This window comes from Pipistrellus kuhlii, unplaced genomic scaffold, assembly GCF_014108245.1.
Source record: "Pipistrellus kuhlii isolate mPipKuh1 unplaced genomic scaffold, mPipKuh1.p scaffold_m20_p_7, whole genome shotgun sequence".
Classification (NCBI taxonomy): Eukaryota; Metazoa; Chordata; class Mammalia; order Chiroptera; family Vespertilionidae; genus Pipistrellus; species Pipistrellus kuhlii.
Genome location: NW_023425573.1, coordinates 12941585 through 12949106, shown reverse-complemented (window position 1 = coordinate 12949106; position 7522 = coordinate 12941585).

The following is a 7522-nucleotide window of genomic DNA, read 5'->3' as shown; positions in this document are numbered from 1 at the left end:
GAGAGATAGAAATATCCACATGAGAGAGAAACATCAATCCACTGCTTCCCGCATGCCCCCTACTGGGGACCAAGCCCGAAATCCGGGCATGTTGCCCTGACCAGGATTTGAACCAGTGACCGGTTGGTGCCTGGAACAGGGCTCAACCAAATGAGCCCCACTGACCAAGACATATATTATTATCTATTAATTATTATATTATTTTACATATGAGCATATAAACCTACTTTTGCACCACCCTGTATATACATAAGTATAATATGATATAAACAAATATAGGTTTACATATAAAATGCCCAAAGCTACGCAGAATAAAATGACACAAAAATTCTTAACTTGCTGTTTTATTTATTATTAATTGACTCCATGCTTCTAAGAAAAATTTCAAGCACATTTTATCTAAGCATTTTAACAGCTCTTTAATGTAGGAAATATTCTAATTTTCCAGTAGAAGAGACAGATTCAGAGAGGTTAAAATGCTTTCTGTAAAACTGTGATTCAAATGAAGTTTGTACTCTCCAAAGTCCATGCTCTTTTCCATTGTCTGATGTTCTTGCTTTCCCTGCTGTTCTTATTTGTGGTGACAACACAGATCAGTTTGTTTTGCTGATACAGGCCATAGATCTTAAATGTAAGTGTGACATTTATTGCCATAATACTTTTATTATAATTGTTGCCCTCCATTTGCAATACCTCGAGACTGAATCCAATGGCGGAAATTTTGAAGAAAAATGTTGCGTACCAGGTTTGTCTCCGAAAGTTTTCGTTGTGTATGGGTAATACATATTAGAAATATATGCCTAAGAATGCCAACATTTCTGAATTCTTTTTTTGATAACCACATCAAAGGTAATTCTTGAGGTTTAGAAAGACAAAAATATTCCTTGGAAAAACAAAAGAAAATTAGCAAAAAATTAGTCCAAACACAAACACCACAAGAAAAACTGTATAACTATATACCCATAAGTACATGTTAATAAATTTAGCAACAAAAACATACAGTACTTCATGATGTGACTCATTAGAAATGGGTTTAACTAGATGGTGGCAGAATACAAATGCACACACCATGGTCACAGCGAATGTGCTAGTGTAGGCTTTCTTGTAGACCGAGTATTAGGGAAGAAAATTGCATACTCGATGTCTGGCGGTTTCTAGAATGCTGTTTTTGTTTACGGGTTGGGTAAAGGCCAGTGGTTTCAAAAAAAAATAAGAATAGAAATCCTACATTATTGTGAAGTTATTTTAGAACAGCAGATGCCAGGCAGGTCATGGAATCTTTTGTGACTGTTGGACAAGGAGGCAGAATCAGACACTTTCAAAGACCGAGAGTATAACGTTAACTTGGATATTTCTAGAATTAATATGGTGAATGCCTCCTGATATATGGATATATCAGACTATTGGAATATTTGACCTAAAGGGTAATGGAAAATGGAATAACTTCCCCACCCCCAGATGTAAATGAAGGTTGTTTCTTTCAATGGAGTTGATATAGTGTTAAAACCGATAAATCCCCACCTTTCTCTTCCCCCATGACAGAATTTGTGGATGGCATTTTAACTTGATAAAAGTAGCTCCTTAACTCATTTAACTTATTCCTGGGTAAGACCTACTGAATATCTGGTTATATTTGATTTTATCATCATAACCACTGAGGGGAAGTAGTTGTATGTAGCCTGTGGAAAGAAATGCCCCAAACATTATTTCAAAAAGTTTACTCCTTTCAAGCCATGGTATATATTTGAAAGGACTATTTGATGGGTAAATTTATGGAACTTAAGTGGATAAGCAGCTCACAAGGTGAAGAAGGCTTTGGGCCACTGGAAGATCTTTTGCAATAAAAAGGGGGGAGGGGACTTATGGGTTTTAACATTATTCTAACTTCATTGAAGTAAACAACCTTCATTTACACCTGGGGGGAAAAGTTATTCCCCTTTTAATTGCCCTTTAGGCAAAACATTCCAATAGTCTGATATTTCTCCATAGCATATGTATGAGGAGAGGTATTCAGGATATTAATTCTGAGAATATTCAAGTAAGCATTATACCCTCGATCTTTGACAGCACCTGTTCCCATCCCTTTGTCCAATGGTCACAGAAATATTCCATAACCTACCTCACTTCTATTGTGGAGTTTTTTACTGTTAAGTCAGTAGGAGTTCCTTATATGTTTTAGAAATTAACCTTTTAACAGATTATGATTTACAAATATTTTCACCCATTCTGTGGGTTGCCTTTTTTTCCTCTGTTTCCATGTGATCTACACCATTCTCAAAAAGTAAAAAAATAAAAATAAATAGAACTATTATATAGTCTAATAATCCCACTTTGTGGTATTTGTTCAAAAGAACTGAAATCTGTATCTTAAAGAGATACTAACACTTCCATGTTCATTGCAGCACTATTTATAATAGCCATGATGTGGAAACACCTAAAATTCCACTAGAAATGTGTTATATTCATACAATGGGATGCCACTCAGCTTTAAAAAAAAGGAGGGTATCATTCAAAACGTGGCAACATTTATGAACCTTGAAGATATTATGCTAAATCAAATAAGCCAGTCACAGAAAGATAAATATTACATGATTTCCCTGAAGGAGACATCCAAAATAGTCAAGGTCATAGAAGCAGAGAGTAGTATGGTGGTAGCAAGGGGCTGGTGGAAGGGAAATAAGGAGATATTAATCAAAGGGAACAAAATTTCAGTTATGCAAGATGAATAAGTTCTAGAATCTGTGTCAACATTGTCCCACTAGTTAGCAATGCTGTATACTTACAATTATGCCCTTTTCTCAATAAAGTAAAAAACAAACAAATAAACAAACAAAATGTCTGTTGTCTTTCTCCTCTGCAAATATATAAACTCTTTGAGGGCAGGAATTGTATCCGATTCATTTGTGTATTCCTGGTGTTTCGCACAGTCCGTGGCATAACAATAATTGCGTTTGGAGGGTAATGGGTATAGAGGCATTGAGCTGCATCCATATGCTCAAAGTCAAAGGGGATGATTCCAGGTGGAGAGAGAGTCCTTTGTGCCTCTGGAAATGAGTCCTCAGGACATTTTTTGCTAGCTAATTTTTTAGAATAAAATGAAATAATTTCTCTTGTACGACCCATTTCCAGTGGTCAGAGTGCATGAGTTTTGTTCCTACTCTTTGTACTGGACCTCTTTAGTGGCAATAAATGTTGATATTCTTGGAAACAATGCTTGCCTAGGAATCTTCTAAAAGTCTTTAATGCTTTTGCCCAGATTATGATAAGAAAATGGGCATGACTGGATTTACCAGGTCTTCATTAGCTGACAGGTCTATGTTTGATGTATATTTGATCATGAGAGATTAATATGCTATGGCAGTGAATGTAGAGTAATGATAGTTTTAAAAAATATTATGTTAATATCAGTCAAGAAAACGGAAAACTTAATTAATATATATGTATTCTGTGCCTCTTGTCTCATGTAAGAATTGATTTGTCAATAACCTTAACAAAAATGAAAGTAAAATACACTAAAATTAGTTGACAGAAACATAAATGGTGCCATAATCACAAATAAATGCTAAAATAAGTATACACTTTTAAACATGTAGGTCAGGTTACATGTAGAAAAGCATAAACAAATAGACTTCATTGCTTCAGGGGCTATAATTATTTTCAGTCAATTAGCATATAAATTCCAGATTCTTTTTTTTTATTTCACAGCATAATAATATGTGAATAAATGTCCGCTTTTCAGAAGGAAAACCATGGACTGTGGGCATTGGTCTAAAAGAGATGAGATCTCTGTGTAATTTGTGTGCTTTTTTTTCCTGACCCATATAATTTAGCTTTGATAAATAACACGATACAGTTGGCCTTTCTTGCTGACCACCTCCAAAGAAGATGCCTAAAAGATTCACTGTAATATTTGCATAGTGCTGGGTCAGTGGCCACAAGACAATGGCCACTCCAAAGCAAATACCAGTGGTGGTCACCGTCCATAGAAAACAGGCAAGCCAAACTACAGACGAGAGGAAGTACAGAAAAACAGTGAGCAGGGAGGCCCACTCAGCTCTAGAATAAGTACTTCGGAAGGAAGAGGGGGATCCATTTACTGAGCCTGCCTTACTATTATTTTTTAAAAATATATTTTTATTGATTTCAGAGAGGCGGGGAGAAGGAGAGAGAGACAGAAACATCAATGATGAGAGAGAATCATTGATCGGCTGCCTCCTGCATGCCCCCACACTGGGACATGCAGATGGAGCCTACAACCTGGGCATGTGCCCTGACTGGGAATCAAAATGTGACCTCTTGGTTCGTAGGTTGATGCTCAGTCACTGAGCCACGTGGGCAGGTGTGTCTGCCTTATTTCCCACCAGGAACCATTGTCATTATTTAAGATTTAAAGATATATTAAAAGTTACAATGTAAAAAAACAATAAGAAATTGATAGCTCTGCACTCAAATCCTCATTTTTCAATTTCTCAAATACTCTTTGGCTTTGGAATTATCCTTTCTATGCCTCAACTTCCTCATCTGCAAAAGTGGAATAATACATTATTTTAGAGTTGAGAGATAAAATCAGGTTAAGTAGGGGGGGACCTGGCCCAGTAGCTGGTATGTCCACCAATATTGGTTTTTTTGCCTCCATCCTTCATGCATCTTCCCATCCAACATATATTTATTGTGGGACCATTTGTGTCAACTCTTGTTCTTGGCCCTGAGATTCCAGACCACAATTCTAACAAAATATAGTTTTCACTCTGACATCCGAATTCTTATTATTGTGAATAATTTTTCAGGCAAATAAATGTGTGCAGCATCCTAAACATGATCACAGATTCCTGCCTCCTAACTCTGTGCATATGGCAACTGACTCACTTCCAATGTTCTCTTTACTCTTTACTTCTTTTTTTTAAAGATATATATTTTATTGATTTTTTACAGAGGGGAAGGGAGAAGGATAGAGAGTTTGAAACATCAATGAGAGAGAAACATCAATCAGCTGCCTCCTGCACACCTCCTACCGGGGATGTGCCCACAATCAAGGTACATGTCTTGACCGGAATCGAACTGGGACCCTTCAGTCCACAGGTCCATGCTCTATCCTCTAAGCCAAACTGGTCAGGGCTTCTAACTTTTATTGAGAAGTCTTTCCTAAGCTATGATTCTATGGGGTCTTATTTTAGACCAATCCCACCTCACTCAGTCATTGTGGTCATTTTGACATCGTCCTAGATCTTTGTACACATTTGTGTGTAACTGTAGTAGCCGTGCATGTCTAATTTGTTCTTGGCAATTTGAAAAGTTTTTCACATTAAATTATATGCAATTATGTAGAATAATTTCTTTTGGATTCCCAAATCCCAATAGCTTCCCTCAAAGCAACTGAAAAACAAATGACTGGCCATTCATTTATCTTCTTCCACCCCTGACTTTTACAATATTTTCATCGTGATAGAGAATGGGATGGTTCTTCATATACTTGATTTGGAGTAATTTCTGCATCTTCACTCCACCGCTGTATTCATCAACCTGCTCTGCCTCAGTGCCATCCTCAGCTTTGGCTAGCAGGTCATGGTTCAAAGTTAGTTTTGAGCAGAGATTCCTCAGCAACCCTTGGTCCTGTTGATGGTTGTAGTACAACAAATGGATTGATACCAGAAGTTACTTTAAAAAAAAATCTGAAATGTTTAATGATTAATTTAAAATGATGGCATAAAATGGTCCATTTATCAAGAAAATGTCAGTTTCTCAAGACTCTAGCCTCACATGACAAGTGTATATAACATGAAATATAACTTGTTGGTAGCTAACCAAAGGGTTTAGAAGAAAAGTTATAAATAAGAAAATAAAAGCTATATATTGTGAATCTTACTACTTACTACTTAACAGTAGTAAACAGGGCCTGGCCAGCGTGGCTTAGTGGTTGAGCATTGACCCCTGCAGGCACGAAGAGGTTGCTGGTTCCATTCCTATTCAGGGCACATATCCAGGCAGTGGCTCAACCCCCTGGTTGCAGGAGGTAGCCAATCAAAGTTTCTCTCTCATTGATATTTTTCTCTCAAAACAAGCAAACAAACAAACAAAAAAAAAATATATATATTTTAGCCTTAGCTGGTTTGGCTCAGTGGATAGGGTGTCGGCTGCAGACTAAAGGGTCCCAGGTTCATTTTTGGTCAAGGGCACATGTCCAGGTTGTGAGCTCAATCCCCAGTGTGGGTGTGCAGGAGGCAGCTGATCAATGGTTATCTCTCATCATTGATATTTCTCTCTCTCTCTTCCTCTCCCTTCTTCTCTGAAATCAATACAAATATATTAAAAATATATTTTTAGAAAAAGGAGTACACACGCCTTTTCATTATCTATATCAAAGTACATGTCAAGATAGTTTATTAAATAAGGAAAAAAAAAGTCCTCATATAAACCACCCTGTGGTAGTCATTAACTGTGCAGAGAGCCTATGCATAGCCATTATTTCCTGTATGATCTCCAAAGGAATTAAAGGGGGTCCAGCGATCAACCGAGAACACTCAAAATGTGCTTTGTTTTAAACATATGATATAATGAAAACTTCTAAAAATTGTATGGGCTTCAACAGAAGAAATGTAGGCTTCCTAATACTTAGCGGCTCATAAAGGAAAGATGAGGGAGATAGAGAAGTGCATGTACTCCATGGAGCTGGTCAACCGAAGCAGTCAGAGTGGTTCTGAATAGACAGACTAGGCAAACACAAGGCCAGTCTGTCCTTGAAAACACATACAGCCATCTGCACACAGAATTTGCCTTTTAAGCAAACGTGACCACAGGCCCAACGAGCAAGGACCTGGCAGCTGATGAAGGGACCTGTTGGGTAAAACTTTTGGAAAATGATCCCATGCCTGCCTTATTCTCTAAGTAAATCCATGGAACATTTGGAGGCAAAAACTCAGGAGGTAGGAAAGGAGAAAAAGGAGTGTTCATTTTTGAGCAATAAAAGAGTAGTTAAAATGTTTCCTAAATTTCCACCTTCATGTTTACGTGATTCCTATCTAGGTGATTCATCTAAAGAAAAACAGATTTCATCTAATATTATTGCAATGAAGCACTGTGTTATCTGGCAACGTCATTTATAAAAACATATAGAGCGAATTATTGTACATTAGGCTACACTCAGCATCATCTGAAACTCAGTTTCACAAAATCAATTTTATTTTTTTCATGCTGGTCAGAACACATAGCAATAGCAATGCGTGTTTCCTTTTATTCTCATGAAGTTTTTATGTAGCAGCCTTCCTTTCCTTGGCTTTGAAAGGATGCATAAGCAAGACACCAGCGGCCGGGCCTCGTTTTGTGCCCTCAAGTTTCCGAGAGCTTCAGAATCTGTAGGCTGATTTAAGACCCACCGTTGGTCTACGAGAGTCAGTTCTGGCTTGTTAATAGTCTGGGGCATGATTTACCTCTGACCCTTGTCTCCCACGGAGCCTAACATGCCTCAGCTTCCGAGACTTGTGATTCAAACCAGACAACTTGGACATGAACACTTGACTCAGAAAAT